The sequence below is a fragment of the Tursiops truncatus genome, chromosome 1, assembly GCF_011762595.2.
Source record: "Tursiops truncatus isolate mTurTru1 chromosome 1, mTurTru1.mat.Y, whole genome shotgun sequence".
NCBI lineage: Eukaryota > Metazoa > Chordata > Mammalia > Artiodactyla > Delphinidae > Tursiops > Tursiops truncatus.
Window position 1 is genome coordinate 599,125 of NC_047034.1, and position 6,000 is coordinate 605,124.

Consider the following 6,000-nt stretch of genomic DNA (forward strand, 5'->3'; position numbering starts at 1 on the left):
TGAGGACACGTACTGTCTTCTCATGTAAGTGATTATTTCATTAGGGAGGATATTAGTTGCACAATCTCTAGGCAAACATTAGGTTATCACATTATTTAAAAACGGTCATAGTTTTACCAAGTACAGAAACACTGAATTACATAATATTAAAAGTATCAGATGCTGCTGGGAGTTTAAAGGCATGAGAAGACAGTTTCGGTTTTCCAATTACTGAAAAATCATCCTACCGCTTGTTTTCTCAAGTTAGAAATAACCCGTATGAGCTGCAGTTTACAGGCTGCCCTTTCTGCTTCCTGAACATCTAACAGCAAGGTGTCCAGCAGCCATTATTTTAAAATCCCCTTCGAGGACGCTTTCCTTACATGGAAGCATTTACTGCTTAGCCCTTTTGACAACACTACTTCTCTTGGTGTGTGCTTTGACCCTGAGGATTACAGAGCCGGCTCCGGCAGCTACAGCTCCTCAGCCGCGCGTGGCCTCTGACAGGACCGGCGCGAGCAGGGGTCCCCCAGGTTCCGTGAGGACGGAGAGAGCTGTTCCCAGCAGACGCACCCCAGCACGTGTGCTGCAAGAGGCCCAGGCGCTTCTGCCCCTAAGGGGGCTCCCAGGCCCCTGTGGTGTGGCTCCCTGTCTGCAGACACAGCCCCCCCATTTCAGCTTCCTGCATCCCCACCACGTCCAGAGCTGCCCAAGCTCTTAACTGTCGGCTTTGACCCTGGCGTGTCCTTAACCTTCAAATATATTTGATGTGAGCTCCGGTGCTGCTGACGAGGAGGGTGGGACCGGATTCTGCCCTCGCTGATGAGGACGCTACGGAAGGAGCCTCTCCTCTGCGTCCCTCCGTGTCCTCACCTGTGACACGGGGACGGCAACACCCGCCTTGTAGGTGCCTGAGGATTACTCGAGGCGGTGAAAGTCTCAGGCCTGGAATGTGTTAGGTATTTTGGATAGAATGCTTGTGTTTTTATTGGCATTAGATGCTCAGAAGTGTGCCCCAGCCTGCCCTGCAGTGACATCTGTATCACACAGTGCAGGTATAACCCCGCATCTGTCCTGAAGCAGCATCAGGAGGCAGGTAAGACACCACCACCACCCGACGCCCAGACCAGCTCTCAGAGAGCACGCGAACCCGCCAGCACACGAGATGAGACGAGACGAGACTGGACTCCTAGGAGGTACATCTTGGTTCTGTAACCCATTCCGAGGGTCAGCAGCCCCTGAATTAGCCCGTGTGTCTGCCACTCTCTCCAACACTACAGTGGAGTGTGAACGGTCTCTGCAGCACAGGCCCAGGCTGTCTGGACTCCGGGAGCTACAGACGGAGCTGAGGTGACGGCGGAAACCCGCGGACACGGGCACTGAACCTGGGAAGCAGCCCGTCACGCAAGCCACCAGTTTCAGTTCCTATAATCCAAATCCTCAAGTTCTCTCCCACTGCGGCCTCCGTCTAAAAAGTCGGGGGTAGGGGGAGCGGTGGCATGAGGACTGGGCCGAGAAGAAAGCAGCAGCCCCTCTAGAGAGAACACGGGTTCACCCAGGAAGGGAAAGGGGGGCATCCCTGCTCCAGGAGCCAGGGCTACGGGGCTGAACGAGGCTGACAAGGGCTCCTCACACCACGAGGCACCCCCGGTGCCGCCGAGGGGGAAGGGAACCAGGGCCCGCTCTGTCCTGGGGACCCAGCTTGGCGGCTGTGTGCACGGCGGGGGCGCGCTCCCCCGGTGAGAGCAGCCCAGGCCACGTGCAAAGAGGCTGCCACACCCACGACGGCGATACACACACGGGAGAGACCCTGTGGTCATTTACACTGGGAGACAGACACTGAACATGGTATCAAGCCACTCAGAAGAGCCCAGGGCTTCTTCAGGCTTCCTCTCCAAATAAGGAAGCTGTGACCAACCTGCTCCCCGGCAGAGACGCTCTCGCTAACTACGGAGGGGCTGCCACCTCACCCCGCGCGCCCAGCAGGGCCCTCGGCAGCACGGCGGGCTTCTGCCGGCTTCCCACGGGGGACACCTGAATCCACGTGCAATCCACGTCCACAGAAACACGCACTAGATAGACAGGCTGGACCTGCCTGGGGCGTTGCAAACACCCCCAGAGCCGGCTGTCTACAGCCGGGAGGTACTTCTTTGGCTTTTTAAGCGCAGAGGTTCCTGACGGTCACGGAGGAGTAGGACCCCAGTGCCCAGAACGCCTGCCCACCCTGTTCTCTCTTTATCACTCACAGACACACAGGATCACAAAGACGCCCCCGCACGTACACGCCTGCACAAATGCACGTGCAGAACCTGCACACGCAGAGCCTACACGTGCCTGAGGTCACTGAACGTGGTTCCGCAGCCACTGGGAGCTGCTTCTCCTGAAACACCGTATTGACCCATAAAACACAGGAAAGGCACTGACTAAACACAGCCGCGTAAATCAGAGAAAGCCCGTAAGACACGGTAAGGAGGCCTCTACACTCTTCCTGTCAGGCGTTTCACAAGTGACGCTGAAAAGCTGGAAGGCAGAAGCTGTGTCATGCATTCAAGTCCACTTTCACCTAAGAGGCCGTTAAGAATCAGGAACAGGAAACCTCCTGCAGAACAGCTCCTGGTGGGGGCCTCCGTCTCCCTGGCTGCTTCCACACGCCCTGAATCCCCTCTGCCCTGACCGACCCCCGGGCCCGGCCTCACAGCCCGCCCCCAACAGACCGCAGACGGAGGGAGGGCCGCTTACTCGGAGCGTCCTGGCCGTCAGGGAGGGCGAGCCCGGGGGCGAGTCCGACTGAGGCGTCCTGCTCCGAGCGAGGTCCTTGCCTCGGCCGTGCAGGGAGGACATGGCCTCTTGGCGGCAGAGCCGGTCGGGCACCCCCAGATCGCGCCTTCGAGCTGAACTGAATCAAGGGTAGAAGCCACCCAGTCAATGAGTCCACAGTCACATGGGGGCCGAGGCGTGTCTCAATCCAGCTCCAGCACAGGCGCTGGGCTGGGCTCTGCTGCCGACCCAGCCCGGCCCCAGTCTTCCCGAAGGGCGCCGCTCACGGAGGTCTGTGCCCCACAGAACCTGGGTCCAGGTTCCGAGACAGCAGGTCACGCCCCGGAGGAGACGACCTCAGATCCCCCGGAGGACGAGCCTGCGAACAGCTCCTGTCTCTTCATCCGGAGGGAAGACACGCAAATCCTCTGGACACCATGCTGCCTCCCCGGAGCCGGGCTCCAGGGCTGAACGGGGTCTGGAAGTGCCCCTGTGACCAACCGCCGTGATAAACGCAACTTAAACAACTTAAAAACAAAAACCAAAGAACAACACATAAATAAGGTACTAAGAGTTTAGGAGAAGGAAGCAGTCTCAGGAAGCCAGAGGAGGCTGCTTTCACATATAAACACGCAGCCCCACACGCTCCCGCCCTCCGACTCTGACATTCCAAATCCTATTCGCTCAGCGAGGAATGCTGGACACCGGCCAAGGGCAAAGATGCACTTTCCACTCAGAATTCGGGTTGCCACTTGCAGGAGGAGAGGAAAGCCCGCCGGCCTCTGGGAATTCAGGGGGGCCCCCTGGGGGCTCAGGGACAAAGCCACCACCCCTGGCACCCACCCCCTCGGCCAGCTTCTCAGGCGCTCGCCACGTGGGAGGACGCGGACTTTTCCATGTCTGGGTCCCTAAGTACAAAGCCCAGACAGACACAGCAGTCAAAGCACCTTCAGCCCTTTTATGTCCAAGTTTAAACGACACGTCATTCCTGCCGCCCCCTGAGGAAGCCGCAAGTTGAAACTCCGGCCACGGCAGAGGAAGCTCGCCGTACACAAGAGACCTGAACGCAGAGCCTCTGAGTACGTGCTTAGCTGAGTTTTACAAATGCCATAATCGGGAGGATTGAGATGGGGCCGGGGCCAGGCGAGGGGAGAGAGAGGAGGGTCAGAATAAGGAGAGAACAAGAGACAGGGGAACTGACTGCACGCCGCAGAGAACGTCAAGAGTTAAAAAGAATGGAATTTATTTGCTTGGTGTCGAAGGATTTGATTTGGCTTGAAACATCTCAAGTTTAATCTTTTGCACTCTGTGTCATCACTACCCTATCCAACACTTCTAGGCCAAATGCTTTCTAAGCAGATGGGTTTATCCCCAAAGTAACAACTCACTTCTCTCTGGGATCTTGGAAACTCTATCCTGCCCTCCTTTCCCCACATGAAATTGATACCTTTTTCCTCTACATATCTTCCCAGTAAAGCCACTCTTTTCCCTCCAACTGTCTTGATATCTTCTTTATTCTTATGACCAATTTGTGAAACTGAATCAAGGGAAATGGGGTTGGTCTGAAGAACACAGGTTGAAAAGTTTATAAAGGGGCCTGATTCACTTCTAACTCTAAAACTCTTCTTAGGAGGACTGATGAATTCTACCACAAACCACAATTGTACTGTGTCTAAAAGGCCAGTTATCTTGGGCGTTCAGATCTCTCAATCTTATGTTCTAAATCCTACGTATGGGGCATTCCCTGGTGGTCCAGTGGATAGGACTCGGTGCACTTGCTGCCGAGGGCCTGGGTTCGATCCCTGTCGGGGAACTAAGACCCTGCTTGCTGCTGGTGGTTGGTCGAATTAAAAACATACAATAAAAACCCTACTTTGTAGCCACTCCCATCTGTAAGATGAGTTTTTCTCTATTAGACCCCTTCACTAGAAAAGAATACTGATGTAACATTCCAACAGCAAGACTGGCTCGGTAATCTGGGGTGAGAAGTACGAGAACCCGGTTCACTCCCCAGACCCTCACAGATGCAGGAACAATTCGACGAGCAGTTTCCGGGCTGTCCTCTGTGAGGCACGTGCAGTGATTTCATTCCCTCGTGGGCAACGGGGGAAGGAATGTAACACCTGTTTAGCACTGCTCTTTGTTTCTCTTCACCTCTTACGGCTGCCTTCTCGGCGCACTGACAACGGCAAAGCCCTCAAGTTAACGTACGAGTGTTTTAGCGTGCACAGTCTCACCTGGTGCTCTCACCTGTGCTGAAACGCACTGTCATCTTACAGGCGAGGGGACAAGCTCTCAGGGCCGCGTGCCTGGGCAGAAGACACACAGCCGGTAAGAGGCACAGAACACAACGGCCCCTTCGAAGGCTCTGAAAAGACGGCATTTCAGATCCTTCATCAGGGAGATGCTGCCTATTTGAGACACTCACAGGAACACGTCCGAATGAGGAACGGAGAAAAATTCTCCAGGAAGTTACACCAAGCTCTTTCTTTTGTTCACTTGTTCTTTTATATATTCATAGCCTTTTTCTCCAACAGCACTTGTTGTTTCCTTTCTTACTGAAGAGACATTAACTCCCTGAGAACATCAAAGTGGCCTTCACATCCCCGTGAAGGGTGAATGTGATGGGAGTGTCTGTGGTCACAGTCTTGCGTCTTCTGGTTATGTCATAATCTAGTTTTCAGGTAGTACCTGTTTCCAGTACCATTCCCACGTCAGAGAACCCGAGATGAAAACAATGTGCATTTTCCTCCACACTGGCCTGGCACAGAGTATAACATTCTGACCCGGGCACACACATCACAGCCGGGGAGGCTGCTTAATCAGACAAGCAGCATGGAGGAATAGCAAAGGATAACACAGAATCACCCTCTTCTTTTCTTCCCCAACTGAGGTCTGGTATATTCTTTCTAAAGTGAAGGTCCTAGTAACAAGGAGCCTGGTAAACGACCTCTCCAGAGTGAGAGCTACGCAAATCCAACTGTTGGAAAATAACCTATTTCCGACAGGCAGGAGAGAACGTTGGGTTCATGTTTTATCTCTTCCAGGTAAGGGAGAGAAAAAAGTTCCTAACTTTAGGAGGTTCTTTGTTCTAACTGAATGACGAGTTCCAGGCAGACAGCTCAACAGAATCTCCAATAAACATAAGACCCAGCAAGACCACAGGGTTCTCCCAAAGTCTCCTCCAGTGGGGTCTTCTTAGTATAGACATTATGAGCCAGTTGAGTACATTTCTAACTTTTCCTCTTATCTTTTAAATCAAGA

The 6,000-nt window shown here is 53.9% G+C and overlaps 1 protein-coding gene across 21 annotated transcripts in view; it reads right to left on the reverse strand.

Moving 5' to 3' along the window:
• Positions 1-6,000, reverse strand: part of PPP1R12B (protein phosphatase 1 regulatory subunit 12B) — a 211,001-nt gene that overhangs the window by 43,156 nt on the left and 161,845 nt on the right. The window lies entirely within an intron of this gene.